General features: G+C 44.8%; 1 protein-coding gene and 1 long non-coding RNA gene across 3 annotated transcripts in view; one reads left to right on the top strand and one right to left on the bottom strand.

Moving 5' to 3' along the window:
• Positions 1-15,223, bottom strand: part of LOC107216470 (glutamate receptor 1) — a 157,882-nt gene that overhangs the window by 103,373 nt on the left and 39,286 nt on the right. The window lies entirely within an intron of this gene.
• The window catches only part of LOC124292752, a 156,215-nt gene that overhangs the window by 98,142 nt on the left and 42,850 nt on the right, over positions 1-15,223 (top strand). The window contains exon 5 of the long non-coding RNA XR_006902658.1: positions 4,121-4,194. This is a non-coding gene — a long non-coding RNA (uncharacterized LOC124292752). The remainder of the gene's footprint in view (positions 1-4,120; positions 4,195-15,223) is intronic.

Genomic DNA, 15,223 nt, shown 5'->3' on the forward strand with positions numbered 1-15,223 from the left:
GGGTGAGCGCGTCGCGTAACTGTCGGTCAGGTATAAAACCTCATCCCGGAGCAACGGACGCTTACTCATAACTTCCTCAATTTTGCTTCAATCGACTTGAAATTTTAACACAATATTCTTGACATATTGTGCAATCAATTAGAAAAATAAAAAAAAATTGAAAAAAAAAAAAATTTAATACGTTACCCCCCCCTTAAGGTATACGGCTCGCGCGGTACCTTCGAACCAATATTACTAGGACCGTTATATTGAAGTTGAAAAGATGACAAGAACGAATTTTCCGCACCTTTGCAAGGCATTTTACAGGGTCGCTCGAGTGACACTAACGTCAATTCAGAGCCACAGGGATAACCGTATTCCTTGTCAAATTTACTGCACCGTTTTCACGATTCGCATTTCACGGAGGAAACGCAACCGTATACCTTGTATACCTATCATTTTTCCACCTAGTTTATTCACGCCTTTCATCCTTTCGCTGTTCCACGTACTCCGAAGACACGCAGCAGTCACGTCATTTCGAGAGTTGAAAAAAGACGGGAGGAATCGCGTTCCGGGATATCGCGAGAGGCGGGAACTTTGCCTGTTGAGCTATAAGGGGTCGAGGGACAGGGCAACGAGGAAGAGGAAGAGGATGAACGTGCAGCCGTCGGTCCAGGATTTGTCCGCTATCGCCTACGAGGAGAAGCTACGAAGCTGCGGGGCAACGAAGATTCTTGGGTCGAGGTAGATTGGCTTTGTAATTGGCGGAGAGCAGGGGCGGGTTATGGGGGCGCGGTAGTCTTGGGCGGGCATGATTATACAACGGAGTGGGATTACCGGATATCATTCGACCATTGTGGCAGCTAAGACTGCGGTTTTGCGGCGGTTACGTTCCGCGGTTGAGATGGTCACTCAGCGTCAGACAATACCTACCGCCTCCCGAAATTGGCCGTAAGAGACCATTTGAATCTCAATTCGACCCTTAATTTGCAAGTCCGTCTCGTCGTCGAACTGAACCGAAACTCTTGCCCCGAAGTCCTAGTTTAAGCGGACTTACGCTTTATCCCTCCCGGAGTTTCCCGACTTGTCAACCGCGCCACTTATTGTTGAGAGCTTCGCCTCGCCTCCGGGGAGCCGAGATTAGCCGATCCTGAAATTTCTCGAACGCTCGTGTTAAAAACAACCGGGGCGAGAAACACCGAGGACAAAATCATCCCCGCGATATTCCCGTCCGCCCCTCGTTCGCGCCTCGCGCAAGACGTCGCAAGCCTCGAAGCTCGTGCCTTTCCTCGCGCCTTGCCGAGGAGGTTGGCGCTGATATTGAAAAGCATTGCGGGAACCGAGGAAGAGCCCGTAAAGCCCCGTGACGGATGCGGTCTGGCCGCTAAAGCCTACCCTGGGCTGCCGACCGCGTACCTTGCAATAAGGAAATCTGACGCGGGATATACGTATACCTATAATACAAGACTTTCCGCACAATGATCCTTGGCCGCTTTGATGGCCCCGTAGATTTTCTCGGACCATTCGAGGGATGGATTTGCCATTGTGATTCCAAGTATTGAGGGGGTACATTATAAACGGGGGTGTGCGCTCGCCACTCGGCGCAGAGTTGAGCTTGAAATTGAAGGCGAAGGGACGTTTTAAATCTGCCCAAGGACCAGGATCTGATTCAACCTCTTTTACGCCCCTCCTACTTACCTCTTTTACATGTACTCGTCATGGTGGAAAACGTCTCAGGTCGAAACATTGAATTCCTAACGTTTCGCGGGGGTGTGCGGAACACTCGGCAAAGCGGTTTTACATCCCGGTAGGGGTTGAATTATTGGCAACCTCAAAATTCATTTTAATTTCGCTACCGCGACGGCGACGGGATTCGCGAGAACGGTTTCATTTCCGCAGTTCGAAGCCGAAGTTCCGGGGCGAGGGCGACCCTCCGTTACCGAAGGGTAAAGACCTTGAAGTACAAAACCCGAGGACCTCGCTGCTCACATGCGGGTATTCCGGAATTACGTGTATCGCGGAGAGTGTGAGGGAAGCCTGCGCCGGTTGAAAGTTGTTGTGAAATAAAAGTTGCCTCGTCACGTGACACCTGGGAACGGGCGAATAAACTATGCGCATATACCTACGGGTTGAAAAACTTCTTATCGTGCGGCCCGCGTTATCAACCCTCTATGTCACCTTTTATGCTCCAATTTACGCCCCTCGCTGGAGGGGCGCGAGGGTGAGTCGGTACATCGCCGGGTATATGCAGCATACCTTATACGTACGGTGGCACTTACACTTGTAGTTCGGTATAGCATTATACAGCACGGAAGAAAACAGCGCGACGGGTGCCGGGAGAGGAAAGGAAAGGAAAGGAATGGAAAGGAAAGGAGGAGGCAGCGGCGCGATGCGACGTGTCGGGGGTGATAGGAGAAAGATGAAAGGGGCTCATAGACCCCGAAGGCAAAAATAGAAGTCAACCTAGCGTGCAACACGGCTCCTGCACCCCCGGACCCTCTCTTGGAGTTTGATTATATTTTTAGACGGCGCAGGACGAGTACCTGATCAAATTTTGCACCCACTTTGAAGTCTACCTCGAGCTAGTCTGTCGTCTATCTATACCTTCTATCAAAGTGCCCACCACCTTCACGTCCAATCAATTATCTTACTCTATGTATACGTATATGTACAGTATCGATGTACATATATTAACTGCTCCTATCGCCTTTGCCTCGTCCATCGTATTTTCCTGTATCATGTAAATTTGAAGGTTGCGGATCGTGCACAAGATACTACGGGGGTTGAAATTGCCTTTCTGTGTTCATCCATTTTTCCATCTTTTCGCGAATACCTTTCAGGCATAACTTGAATCATTCCCATGCACAGGTACCTGCGACATTGTATCCGGCAGTAGCCTGACTTGTAAAAGTATACAATCTCGAACAGGTTCGGAAGATTTATATTTTTCTTTTCTTTTATTCACGCGCAACCAATCGCTTTCAATTTCTTAGCTACGGTAAATGTCGAGTAATGTATGCATTATCAATTTTACAGACAGAAATTGTATACGAATTTCTAAAAGTTGGTTAGATATTTTCAAGGAATGTCCAGAGTCGCGGAATCCGAGCAACGCGTCCGCGTCTTGCAGATTCCGCGAGGTGGATTTTTGGCCCGGAGTGCGCGCTCGGTAGAAAAGAAGAAAAAGAGAGAGGGGGTGAAAAATATGAGGTAGTTTTTTGCCACTCGGCGCTCAGCCTGATGCGAGAGTGCGGACTTCGGGATCCAATATAGCTTCCTACCGCCCGACCTCGCCAAGCCAGCGTGCATCAAGCGCCACTGCCGCGTCGTCTACGTCGCCTCAACCTACAACGTGCCCGGGAGCACTAGGTATGCCTTTGTCTCGGATGCCCGAAGCTTTTATCTAGGAGATCCCCGGTACGAAACCGAAAGAATATACGTGCGCTTGTACGTATACAGCCAGACCGGAGAGTAAGTATATAAAATAAAAGCGAGCGCGAGGCGAGGAGCTGGATGAGAATATCTCGGGGAAAATTTTGTCGCTTGTCTCTGTTCCTCCGGAACCGCGACCTGCGAGGGTGGAAATGCGCGAGGAATGAACGGTCCTGAAACACCCGGCACGCTTGTAAACTTTTCCACCAAAGAAACACCTTTTATACCGTGACAGAGAATGTTTTTCAAAGCTTCACTGACCGCGGTTGAATTTTTTCTAATTACCGATTCGCAAGCGCGTCCTTCGAGCTTTTCCGGCCTGCCAACTCTCAGTTTCAGGATCAACATTTTTCGTCCTTTCTGCTGCCCTGGCAGCTTTCATACGGAACTTGTACAATCCGGTCAGGTTCGGGATCAACCGTTCAATTCTGTCAGCAATGACAGCCGATAAGTCACGTACGTTTCAAAGTCTGATCGAGGGACGCCAAGACACGAATGTTCTACGCCAGAATCACCAGGCAGAAAAACAATTTATCGCCCATTTTTTTGTCATCCAATTCATACCCAGCGACTAGCTTTATTCGTCTGGCGTAAATTGCCTCGTTCTTAATCTCGCAAACCGAAATAAGCACCAGGTACGGTGGATTGAAGTTTACGTACCCTTGATTAAATTTATCCAGTACGTAATGAAACCAATTTTATGTTACAGGATCTTTGGCCACGCGAAGCGAAGAAGTGGACGTCTTGGTATCGAGAAACTGGTAGAACTTTATGTCAGTAAAGGTAGGAAAAACAACAACAGAATTTGCACTCCATTTCATCTGAAATTATCTTTAATCAATTTATACCACGCAGCAGCAAAATGCGGATAGAGACAATGTCAGGAAAATCTTTTAACCCTTTGAGGTTTAAAACAAAGAATCGTGAAAAAACTCGTAAACTAAATGTCACACGAGTGCATTCGCGCAACAAAAGATTAATGAGTTGAGCCTTGAGCATTACCAGTAAATTTCATAATTGTCAAATCCTTCAGCGTCATATAAGTTGGGTTAAAAAGACGCATTCTCTCGAAAAAATGACGCGAAGCTTCTTTCAACATTCCATTCCATTATCGAACCTATTACAATCACTCCGTCATCTTGTTCGACGACACTATTTGTAAAAACAAATGTATCTTTTTCCACCGACAGTGTGAATGTTTTATAAAAAATTTCCATAAGCGTTTCTCCGGAAGTGGGTGTGAAAACAGCGCAGGTAAAACCCTTTCGGATGAAAACGTTCGGCGCAAAGGCGCGTCGCGTATTCCGATGAGAAGTGACCCAGGAGACAACGGGGTATTTTTTTCCTCGATAAACGTTCCATCCGCTCGATCAGGAGAGTCACGTCGTCGGAAGCGTTCTCCTTGTTTCGTGTTTCACCCTGGCGAAGAGGAGAATTCGAGAAGAGCCAAACGGAGCGGAAGTGGCGTGGAACAGGGGCGAAGGGAGGGGGGATCCACCTCGCTCAGCGATGGCTTAGCGCCGGCTCGATTATTTGGCGAGATGACCCCGAGTTTCGCGTCACCCCGCGCCGAGTATATAATAATACGGCGAGTGTCTGGGATATTGGATATTCAGAAGAGAGGCAAGACGAGTTAACGCCGGACTATAAACGGCTGGTAGCTGGAGAGAGCCTCTGGAATATCCGAGTAGCCGAGCGTCGCGCGATACTTCTGATAAAATGCAATTACGTAAATTCTAACGGGAGAAGCCCGGATATCTGATGTTCTTTCGTTTGATATTCGATACGCGAAACGCGCGGATGCTTCATCGTATCTTGTAATACCTGCGTACATACTCCAAATTCGATTCTCACCGAATGCGTTCGCATTTAGGTACAGATGCGAATACGCGTATGCGTGCGGTGTTGCGTCGCAAAATTCTCGCTGGATTTTAAAAGATAGTTTACAACCACACATATGGTTCTCAAATGCTTCCTGTTAACTTTCATTTAGGTCCTTCTGTTTCCTATCCTTAATGCTATGTTCGACCTTTCAATTACCTACCAAGCTGTATTTTTTCTTACGTCCGCATCCTGCTAATTTGCGACCCTGTTCTGTATATTCTCCACCCTTTCCCACAACCTTTACCTCTCTCGAGCTTTTCTTCTATTTCAAATAACTTTGGTTTTCCACGCACCCTTCAACAGATCAGACGTCTTCACTCGCCAGTTATTCTCAATCATTTTCAATCCACTCGTGTAACAATAGCAGTCCGAACTTCATGTCAACAACCTGTCTATTATAATGCCAACATGTTAAATATAGTCATTATTACTTTGAGCCCTCCGCTGGCCAACGTATACAAATTCGTCCGGTCTGACTTTCTGCTAAATGGTCACTCGACTCGATTTCTTATTCTTAATTACTTTGTAAGTATTATAAATTGCTAAATATTGTCTCAACCTAACTATCGGCAAATCAAAAAGAAACCTCAAAATACGTACCCAAATGATTAGGGAGGTATTTTTTTTTTTCTTTTAAGTGGGTAAAAACAGCTGTGGATGAATTTGTATACGATGGCCACCGACGCATACAAGACAGCACACGGCCAACGGAGGATTAATCAATATCGATATTATTCGAACCCAAGTACCTTTCTGTAATCTTTTACTTATTGTTAGTACAGCAGGAGTTTACGTGACGTCCGATACTCACGCAACAAAAGAGTAAACGTGACATGTATCTCGTTATCTTAAGCGTGCGAAATTAAGGGGTAACACCACCGTCAAACCCTAAAAAATGCACAATTTTTTTTTTGGATGGAAAAAAGGTAATAAGTAAGATTCGAGGAAGTTATCAGGCATATATTTGAATATAATGCAAAAAAAAATCAACTCCAGTGTCGCCATTTTTTAACATTTTCTTATAATAACTTTTTGTATTATACTTAAATATACGCGTAATAACTTCTTTAAATATTATTATCTTATCACCTTTTCTTCCAACCAAAAAAAAAGTGGGTAAAAAAACGCGTTTCTTTTGTTTTTACAGTGGTCTCACCGCTTAACTTCAGAATTTATCTTTTCCTAGTAAAGAACGTGTGTGTAGGTACATTAGAGGAAATGACTAGCGAAGCGTTAAACAAACCTACCTCTTCGCGAGAAATACCTTATTTATTCTGTGTTAATTAATTTTCCTTTCGTTAGGCAACTGTACAGACAGCAGGGTATTGCCGCACCCTCGGTTGTTTAATTTGACAAAATTACACTTCAAACCTTCAATGCATTTAGATTATTATTCAACGTTCCGTGAATAAGTACTGTAATATATGTTGTAGTTTTTTTTTTTTTTGCATATAAAGGTAATTTGTTTTCACTTTCTCTTGTATACCGTTGGCATAATTGAGAAAAAATTTGCTATCGCAAAATTCTATTCCGTTCTATATCTCTGTGGCATATACGATTGTATTATTTAAATTGATTTTCGGATCTTGCACCTAGAGAGTCTTTCGGTTATCGATGCATCGATATTGAGTGTGTTTTGGACACAAGATATTGAAATTACAATTTCAATATCGAGCGCCGGCGCCTCTGTTATGTCCGAACGACGGTTCGCAACAATACTAAACCCTCCTCGAAGTCTGAACGCGAATATAAGGCGCCGAGAGAGCGTTCTCATACATGTTTATGTATATGCGTATGTACCGCGGATATATAACCTCAAACAATAATAATTGATATCGACAAGGTTCCGCCAACTTTTACTCGGATTTCGCCGAGTTCCTCGAGTAAGGGACAGCTTACCTCTCAACAAATTTCTCAAGTCAACTTCGAAACAAAACGCAATTACGGTGCGTTTCATTAACCACACAGAGAAAAAAGCCTCGTTAAATTCAAGAACGATATATTTATTTCAACAATCTTTAGCGGGCAATTAAACGAATATAAAAATATATTTCTGTGTTACGATAAAGAATAATTTCCATTTTTCTTTTACTCTTTCTATAATAAAATCTGTCTTCGACGTCGAAACGTCGGGCTGTCATTGCGTTGATTTTTAAACGAACTATTTATTAAGTAAATAAAAAAAACAGTACGAAAAACACACGAAGGCTGAATTATTCCGGCGAAGCATTCTTCCGCTGTTGCAGCAGTGTTACCCTGGACCTATTTATGAGTAGTAGTTGGAGGACGCTTTTCGCAATGGTAAAGTGGATGCACTGTGCTTCCAGACGCCAGCGCAAACCGTATTATTCTATACACGAGCAGCGTTAACTGGTTAATCTTAACGAAGAGAAAAGTTTCAAAGATAATAAACGTATCGCCTCTTCCTTACAATAAGGGAAGGATGACAGCATGGAAACGGGGTAAAAAAAACTGAGACGTATTTTTTTCTGCGCAGTCTTTGAAAGGAAGGAAACAGACGCGAGAAAAACCGCCAAGGGCGGATCCCTGGTGGCTGACATTTACGAGTCTAGTGCAAAAAACAAGTGATAACCATGAAAAACAAGTTTCCAACAATTACGCCGTGTGTGGCTCTTCCACCAGCCGTAAAATTCGCTGAAAGACATCGTCACCTCTCGCCCACCTTCGATCATGATCCTTCAAGAATTTGCCTTCTTTTATTTGTCTATTTCTTTCTTATTGTTCTCTTCTGACGCGCAATCTCGCCTCGATCGTCGTTCTACGATCTGCCTATAATATTGTCGCGAACTTTCTCCATCTTTTCCTCCTCTTATTCTTATCAGATTATATCGTGTTACGTTCATCTCACAATCAGTTTCGAATACACGACTGCGCTACGCATTGTGGCTTTTTTTGTACACAGCTTTCTCTCGCATTTCGCTTGTAATAAAAACTCCGAGATCGTACAATACCTTATTGTACCGTTGTAGACAAACGCTGGTATGTTTATACACAAGTGTAATAATTTCGTTGCATAATGAAGCCAACTGGCAAGTTGATTGATACATCTTAGATATGCATTTTAAATTTATAATTTGTGAGAGGGACAATGTAGTCCGGAACATGTGTAATTTAGAAGATAACACAAAATTACTCAAATAATAAAATTCAGTATAACTTCTCGACAGCATTTACTTTAGTCTGCCGAAATACACGCATTCGTTCTATAATCAGGCCTGCACATCTTCTTTACGTACGACGCTGCAGAAATCTATTTAGAATAGCTCGAAGTTGAATACTTCGATTTCCTAAACCTCAGGGCTGTGAACAAAAACGCTTGACGTTTGACATTAAATTATTTTTGATTGGCTCCTAAAAAAATATTTGTATATTAATGGTAAAGCTAGCATAATATACCGATGCTTTATCATTGAGCAAAATATTGATCATCAAAAAATTGCCCTTGCTTGAAAAACTTTCGAAACGTTTAATAGTGATTTTCGCAAACACGGGGTATTTCTGAATTGAACAACGAGACGAGCGGTGTCGTGTATCATATAAGTGATCCGAAGCTGTTGTCAAAGGGAAGAGAATGCGTTGTATGCCAGCCAGCTAACTCTATGAGGCGAATCAATGCGGTCTGAATACCAAAGAAGATGAGAATCGCGTTTCTGGTGGCGAAACACATCAACGGCAATCGGAGTCCTGCAGGGTGCCGGCCGAAAGATGTACCGTAGCAATTGGGTAATGGCCGATTTAACACGGGTCATCGGATAGCGATGGGACAAGGGGTTGAGTTTGGACGAGCCGAGAGCTTAGAGACCGTCGGGATCGGGGTTTCAGGAGCTGGGAACGAGATGCGGGGGGGATGAAAGAAGTGCCCGTCGCAGGAGGGGGGCGGAAGGGGGTGGAATTCCGAAGTGGAAGGAAAAACCCTGCTGATTGCCGTGGTCTCGGGCATTTCCTTCTCCGACTGTGCGCCGCGGGTCGATCCTTGCCGGAAGCGTCGGGACGCCATTCCCGCGGCATCAACGCCGAGCCGCGGGCGTCTATTAACCTGTCTACCCTCCAAATTTCATGTCGAATAACGGAACCGGGTTAAAAATCGATCAACGGTGGGGTACGAAAGGTGGAAATTACGGAGAGAGCGTTGCTGCCGTTTACGGAAAAGCGGAAGTCGAAGCTGGGAAGGGAGGGGGGGGGGGGGGATATCAGGGAATGCGAATCCGCTTCAGGGATATTATATGTAAATAATGGTCGGTCATGATTATTCTTCAATCGTTAATCGCCAGCTTTGAAACACCACGACTTTGAATTCTAAATAGGCGAGTACACTTAACATGCAGCTCCGTAAATTTATATACGGGCAGGCGAAAATATTTTCTTGATCTTACCAAACGAATTAGGTATTATCGGAGGCTTTTGATGTCTCGATTCCTTGAGCCCGAGCTTATTTATTCCTCAAATATTATTATACGTACTGCAGCCGGATAGCTGAGCAGCGAAATTTTGAGCGTTACTTCCTGCGGCTTATCAGCTCTCGACTAGCTTGCCACGTGTGCGCTCTACCGTTCATACTTCGTTCGTTCGTTCGTTCGTTTATTCGTTCGTGAAAATTCCGCGGGATATTTGCACATAGAAGTTACGGTTCAAAGAACATGACACGCTGGCGGGAGGTTCGCTGAAATAAAACGTCGAACTTTCCCCTCGACCGCGTCGCGCTGCTTGCTCAAACTGTAAAACGCCGTCCCGACTATACCGCGGGAAAAAAGTTTGAAAGCTGCGGTCCAAATATATAATAATAAAAATTACCATCCTCGTACAATGCCGTTGTCAAATAATACGGACAGTTGGTGGAGATTATCAACCTATCGGATATTACACCAACTGAAATAAAAGCCATTCGATATTCCACCGATCATCAATCAGTACGAAATTCCACGTCGATAATTCGTCGATAGATTGGTTATAAACTAGAATGAAATGACTTGGAAAAAGTTTGCCAGCGATTATCGCCTGCTGGAGAGAATAATTTCGCTGTAATGATTTCAATCGTATTTCAAGAATTTTTCGTCGAACGTTCGGTAAAGTTATGGAATACCTGCGGTGTACGTAGTCAGGGCAGTATGTCCAGCTAAAACAATATTATACTGGAAATATTTGAATGTGAATAACGTGTGTGCACCGGGCGAAAATATATCGTAGAAACATTTCAACAATAGAATCGCGGACTATTTTATCCGTTATGTAAATCCATGCAAAATATCTGCCACCGCTGCACGGATGTATATTTAATCGGACCAGTTCTGTACCAATATTCCCTACATTATTTCCTTCGTTTCTCGATAGTTATATCGTAGGCGTATGTGTAGACCTACACAATGCGTGCATACATCCTCTCTCCCTTCCCCGGCGCTTCATTGTCTCGAATATTCTCGCCGTGAGGTTCCTCTCGATCTAATCGCAGAACGTGTTTCACGCTTTGCTCCCAAATCGTCTTTCATCTTTGTCACACATATACCACCACGTTTTCCTTTCACCGTAAAATTGAATCGCGAAGAAATGCGGTACTTTGGGTGAAAAAAATGTAAGAAGGTGAAAGGAGATTGCTAAAGAATATTGGAATTTCTTTATGAAAACCCAAACAGAGCGGGACTTGAACTTTTCTTCCGTTTCTCACGATCCAGCGCGACGCGATTGTATATTTCGGAAATTCAATATCGAGAACTGAATTTTACGCGGAAGTTTTGTTTCATAAAAAACTTCCCCCCGCAGTCGATATTGCAAAGTACCGGTGGAGCTGAATTATCCCATATACGTATAAATAGGAAATCGCTGCAGATAAAGGGAATAATTGAGAGACGAGCAAATTCGGCGGCAGTTACATTAGTGAGCTGCTAATGCGACCGCCGGCATCTCTTTAATAAAGTAGCATGCGCCGTGCAAATAGTGAAGTGGGTACCTAAATCCAGATTAATTGTGTTCAAATATTAGCGAGAGCCTGCAGCGCCGAGCTGGCAGGCAAGAGCCAACCAACAGACTCGAATCCCTGCCGAGGAGGCGGAAAACTTGCCGGCACAAGAGAAGCCCGGTTGCGTTCGAGTGGATGGGGTTGATTTTTCCGGATCCAAAGTATATTTGAATCACCGAAGCGGTAATCCTCTGATCTCAATTCCTCGGTGATCGACGGTATCGCGGGAGACGAAATGTCAAAGAAAACGAACCAGAGTGAAGAAGAAAGTATAAAATAAAATCGGAAGTATGCGTGGTGACGAATATGCGCGCGGGTAACATTCCGAAAAATCGTAGTACACCTCTCTCTTGTGTACCACTGACATTTTCTGCCTCGTTTACTCCCTATTCTTGAATCTACGAATTTCACCGGCGTTAAACTGTTCTCGTCCCATTTTTCCTATTTCCCGCCTACCTAGCCACCTACCTACCTTCTTTTCTTCCGTCTCGAAGTAACGTCACCCGGAAATCGTTATCGTCGCGTCGCAAGTCTGACAAGACTTAGTCGGGTTCTCCGGCGAAACGATTTTCAGAAATGGAATAACATAAAATGAAAGAAGTCGTCTCGTCTCTGGCTAGGGATGCTGGATTCGTATCAATTTTCATCCTCGCGATTGTACGATTATTCCTTGAATTTGTACAACTTCAATAATCATCTAACAAGCGGTAAATTCTCATCCCCCCATAAATATTCATCCGTAATTTACTTCACGCCGCGATGATATTTCGCTGATTGTTAATTTCCGATGGAATGACAAAACTTTTTCTGCCCGAATTGTTACGCGCAATTTATCAACAGCTGGAGGGATTTGTCATAATTGTCAAAACAAATATTAGATCGGGTAATTTTTGTATGAACCAGCGGCGTTTGCACGTTGTATACCACGAGGTGGATTCGTCTGAGAAATCGCGATGATTCGCTAATCACCCCCCCCCCCCCCTCCCCCGTTGCCAGAGTAGCTAGTTTCATCGAATTGCTTTCGTTCCCACCGGGAATCCTCCGCGCCAGCCATCCAGCTCCTGCGACGGTTTTAAACTGTCAATTACACTATTAGCTTCGAGATAATTTGATTCTGGCAAAGAGAACAGTGAATGAGAGGCGTTTCATCTAGTACACGTGAAATAAAGTAGGAATTTCTCTTCCTTGTATATTACCGAATCCGGGGAAAAGTGGCTCTTTTCGATAGTCTATCGCACCCCGTATGTTTACCTGGATATACAATGTATTCACAAATCCCCGTATCAATGATATCCAGGTCACTTTAATTCGCAAATGTCAAATGTAACTTAAATAGGATTGGGGTCATATTTTTCTTCATCTTATTCATTTCCTTCTCTTTCTTTCTTGGCTCTTCGTTTTCTTATCACAGCCCCGCTTCTTGGTACGTCGAATGAAATTATTTGAATACATATATTTCGTTGAGCCCTCGAGCTCCACGCGTTGAGTGAAACCCGCGGTGTTATTGCTGGTTGTATAGATTTATTATACCTTTGTTTTATGGGATTGATCGAGAATGTAAGGGTTTACGGGCTTAGCATTGCACTCAATATTGCTGTCCGATTTTATGCGTTTGTAAGTTAAAAAAAATGGGAAATACTTAGTTTACCTGTACGTGCACCGCCACGTTATACGTGAACCGAAACCATACTGCAGAAGATCATTCGACCTCACCTCGCATCAGCGATGATTGTCGAATTAGCCCAGACGTGGCGGGATGGTGAAATTAGTCATGCCCCGGAAACGGGAAGCGAAAGACGCCACGTCCTTTGCCGCACTGCGGAGGGAAGCATCAAAGCCGGGACGGAAGCCGATGGTAGCGAGGACTATGATGATGAATAGAATTAGACGTATGCATATGTCTGTGTTACGGCGGGCTGATTGATTGATGATGATTAGCGACGTCGCTCGAGGAGCCTCGTCACCCCGCGTGTACAGGGTAATGCAGAAATTCGTGGACGAGGTTTAAGAAGCCCGCTGTGTGGAAGGGCGAATTCGAATTCGAATAGAATTTACGACTTAAGCTATGGGAGTAATCCGGGAGGAACTCAGCGACTCGGTGGACAATTTCGAATGCGTCTTAGACGCTATTCTGCGGTTTATTGCAATCCGCGACTAGAGCACTTATCTATATACGCGTGAAAGTGCAGTAATATTTCGATCCGAACACCCTGGAAACATAGAACCGCTATCCAAACTGGCTCGCTCTGTCCTGTTGGTCCAATAATCCTCGAGAACGCCTCCTTGCTCAGCTATAGGAGCTGGAAAGTGGTTCCCCTCGGGTACCCTGGTTCGCGATATCGCACGAACGACCCAGTTTCGCAAAGCGGAGCCATGGATGCGCAAGAGACCCTGGCACGATCGGTGAAATTGGCTCCTAAGATACGAAGAAAAACTTGTGTTGCACGACAATTCACCGATAAAAAATTAAGTCGTTGAATTTTCTACAACTGCGGGTGAATCGTGAATACTGTGAAAAGTGGAAGACGTTTAAAGCCTTCGCATTCCAACAAGCAATTTTTCAAAAACGATCCTACCTCACCTAGATTTCTACCGCCGCACGTATAACTGTCCCGCATTATTGCGGTGGTTCTGAACTAATTGTAAGATAAAGGTTGAGTCTGTAGGCACGTCTCGCGTTGATGCCGCGTGTAGTGTTTGCGGATGTCTGCAAACAGCTGAATCACGATTGGCCGATGGGAGTTCAGGTGTGCGTTATAGCTGTTTGAGTAGAGAGGAGATCGGTGAAAGAAAAACGAAAACAAAGGGAGGAAAATGCCTGCAGAAGATGGCAACCCGAGGCCACGTTTCACCTGCAAGGGTGAAGGGTGGCTGCCATTCGACGCTGCAGGACGAGATGAAAGGTAAAGAAAAAGCTGGTTTCCGGTTCTTCCACTTCCAAGTAGGAAGTCGACCGTAGCTGTGCTCAAAATAGCAGGTGCTAGTCGGCCAGCCGTCTTCTGTTACGTCATATCCAGAGTATCTAGCGTTATTGCATCGCGTTAACGTTCGCGGAATAGAGCTCTGCCGTTTGTCGTACGCGTACGTACCGAGGCATAATGTTTTCATGCACATCAGCGTAGACCGCCAACCTACATGACGATAAACGTGAACGGATTGTTATTCGTGGAAACATGATGGAAGAATGCAAGCTCTGCATAAATTTTCATATAATACAGTTTAACGGAGCACGTACAGTTTACTGGTGGAAATAACAGGTACCTACATTCCTTACACTTTTCATGATTTAGGATTTTTTTACTCGATCCCTGCAGTACCCCCACAACGCGCATTGTGACTCACATACCCGTTTTGCACTTGATTACAAACGGCTCACAGAGATGTTTCGTCCCTCGAATTTTCAAGCAACAAAAACCTCGAACGCTAATTTAAAATATTGAAAATCTGAGACAAGCCTCAGCCATTCGTAGCGTTCATTTAGCCAGAATGTTTGAGCGATACGTTACAGTCGCCGTACCTTCCGAGGCGTGAATACAGTCTACCAAAATCGGAGCAATGCCAGCGGAAGTATCGCGAGCATGAAATTCTCGAGGTTTTCCTTGCTCGCGTTCACCGTTTAACCCTGCAAGGCACCGCAGTGGCGTTAATTCGGGCGTGTGGCTCGGCCACCGGGAGCATACGGGTTGAAACCTCGAAACCCGTTCAGATCACGGACTCGTGAATGTGGATAATAACAATTACGCATCGTTATTTTAAACCCGCTGACACGAGGTCAGATTTGCACCGCTGCGGCGGTTATCATTGGCATGCATTAAAGCAGGTGCGGTCCGTTCCGCTCGGAAGCGAATCGTTAGCCAAGCACGTCGTCTCTCGCAGCCGAACCTCGCAGGTCGCGATCATTACCGAGCCTCCTACCAACCACGGAGCTTGAACCTCCTGGATCGAGCCCTCCGGCTC

Source organism: Neodiprion lecontei, chromosome 2, assembly GCF_021901455.1.
Source record: "Neodiprion lecontei isolate iyNeoLeco1 chromosome 2, iyNeoLeco1.1, whole genome shotgun sequence".
NCBI lineage: Eukaryota > Metazoa > Arthropoda > Insecta > Hymenoptera > Diprionidae > Neodiprion > Neodiprion lecontei.